Below are 2756 nucleotides of genomic sequence, written 5' to 3'. Positions count from 1 at the left end.
TTGGAGCTCCAGCTGCTTATATCTAACTGCCTGCTCCATGTCGCCTCTCTAAGGTCTAACGGGCTTCTCAAACTCAACATCCAAAACTTAACTCCAGACTCGTTGCTGTCCCCAGCAGTTCCCAAGCCTGCTCCTCCCACAGCTGCCCCATCTCCATGAATGGACACTCCATCCATCTAGTTGCTCAGTCTAAACATTGGAGTCCTCCTTAACACCTCACTTGCCACACCCACCTTCAATCTGCCAGCAGATCCTGATGGCTTTAACTTCAAAACATGGCCAGAAACTGACCACTTCTCACCACAACTGCCCTGGTCCATCCACCTGCCTCTCTTGCCTGCCCGCAGGAATGCCTTGCTTTGTCCACGCCCACCCTCTGCAGACTCTCCTCGATCCAGCAGCCAGTCACAGTAACCCATCAATCAAAGCGTGTCACTCCTCTGCTCCCAAACCACCAAGATCCACATCCTCATCACACTCGGGGTCAACCCAAAAGTCCTAATCGCAGACCACAAGGCTCTACAGTGTCCATCCTCCTGTCACCCCCTCTCCTCCATCTGGGTTTCTGGCAGAAGAATCGAGTGAATACAAGGGAAAGAGGACAAGGGGGAAGAAATAGAGCAAGAGTCTGATAGACCAGCCTGACTAAGTAGATGAGAGTGAGAGAGAAAGACAAAGAGAGAGACATAGGGAGCCACTCAACCCCCCACACGGGCCCATGGCCTGACCCTGGTCCTCAGGGCCTTGCACATCGTGAGATCAACACCCCAGTTTCCTGAGGACAGTGCCTTTTGCAAATTCAAAATGAACATGCATCTCCAATGAGCCGGGGACAGTGGTGGGATATACATGCCCTGGAGGGCCAAATGAGGCAGCAGGGTAGGGATCTCGGAGCCACTAAATCACAACTGCGGGAAACTCTCCTTGGTGCTCCCAGAGATTTGGGGGCGGGGGACTCACTGTGAGTTGAGCAGCTACTATATGCTTCCTGCCAAGCATAGCTTAATGGGGTGTGAAGAGGACTGAAGGAGTGTGTGAAGGGCTGTTGGTATCTGGTAAGTGCTTGGTGAAAGGTGGCTATTTTTATTATCTTAATAACAGCCTCCCGGGGCCAACATCATATTCCTCAAGTCACTGAAGTGGCTCAAAGCAGTGAGTCTGGTCTTTCTGATTCCAGAGGCTGGGCTGTTGACACTGCCTGCCAGCTTGGCCTCAGCCTCCAGTTGCTTCACTGTTATTTTTTAAAATCCTATGTGTCTAAATCTGGCCTTTTCCAGTGCTCAGACTCCAGCCACCACACCATGTACCTGCAGGCAACTCTGTGGCCAGGGGAGATCTGGAAAGGAGCACAAAGGACAGAGCGGTTGGATCCACGCAGGCTGACAGCTCTTCACTGGCCTCAGTCTGCAGTGGCCAGGAAGGGGCAGGAACAGGCCCGAGCAGCAGAGTAACCAGAGACCCCTTAGCCTGATGGGGCAAATTTTTTTTTTTGGGGGGGTGGTTTTGAGACAGAGGTCCAGGCTGGAGTGCAATGGTGTGATCTCTGCAATCACTGCAACCTCTGCATCCCAGATTCAAGCCATTCTCCTGGCTCAGCCTCCCAAATAGCTGGGATTACAGGGGTGCACCATCATGCCCCACTAATTTTTGTGTTTTTAGGAGGGATGGGGTTACGCCATTTCGGCCAAGCTGGTCTTGAACTCCTGACCTCAAATGATCTGATGGGTCAAAGCCCTTCTTAACCTAACCTTCCCCCAGCCCGGGTTGGCCTCCTACCCTGAACCACAGGCAGTTCTTGTTTCCACTGTGCATTGTGTTTTTCTCATGATCCTTTTTCCACCTTATCCACTTGGCAAACCCCTACTGATCCAGCAAAACCCAGATTAGAGGCCTCCTCTTCCAGAAAGCCTCCCTGCCTCCCACCATCCCTGTATACTAAATCTTCTCTCTTCTACTTCTAAGGTTTGCAGCATTCAAGTGGCTCTGGGGTCTTGAGGACCCAGCCCCCATGGCATGGACACTGTCATCCTCAACCCTGCTGGGGCACCACCAGTAGGGTACCTCCAGGCACCTCTAGAGGCTTCCTGAGTAGAGATCAGTGACAGCCAGGGGGAGAAGAGCACAGCCTCCACCTGGTGACTGTACCTGGTGGGTAGGTTTGTGAACCCACGTGAGACACCCCAGGGACTCCCAGCTAGGGACTTTGCAAGAAATGGCTGTTCCCTCGGGTGCACCTCAGGTGTAGGAGGACCATAGCGTTGTGCAGACTAGCTTTCCTGTGACATGTTGTATTTCTGTGCACAGGCTGTTGAGATCGCTAGCTACAGCAGACCCCCAGCTGGGTGCACATGTTCCCCTGTGTGCCCCTCCCAAGAGACCCCTGCAGCCCAGAGGCAGGCTCTAACTCAGGAAGAAAGCCTGGTCCGTTTTAATCCCTATCACATGTCCAGCCCTGGAACTATCAGAGCCTGCAATGGGCACACAATGGCTGGGCCTGGGGCTATTTGCATGGAAACCCACTGCACCCCACCTGCCCAGATCTGTACCTGGGACCCAGACAGCTCAGCGGCACACTTAATCTTTTTCTTCTGACAAATCGCTGTGGTTTTGCTAAAGCCAAGCAGTGGGGAAAGTACAATGTGTGCAGGTGTCAGAGACATAAAAACCAACCTCGGATTCTGCAGGTTTTATTGGCCTCACCCACGTCACCCGCTGTCCCCCACCCCCAGGGATGTGTGCAAAGCCCTGGGCTTCAA

Source organism: Chlorocebus sabaeus, chromosome 20, assembly GCF_047675955.1.
Source record: "Chlorocebus sabaeus isolate Y175 chromosome 20, mChlSab1.0.hap1, whole genome shotgun sequence".
Classification (NCBI taxonomy): domain Eukaryota; kingdom Metazoa; phylum Chordata; class Mammalia; order Primates; family Cercopithecidae; genus Chlorocebus; species Chlorocebus sabaeus.
The sequence above is the reverse complement of the archived record's forward strand: the minus strand, read 5'-3'. Positions refer to the sequence as shown.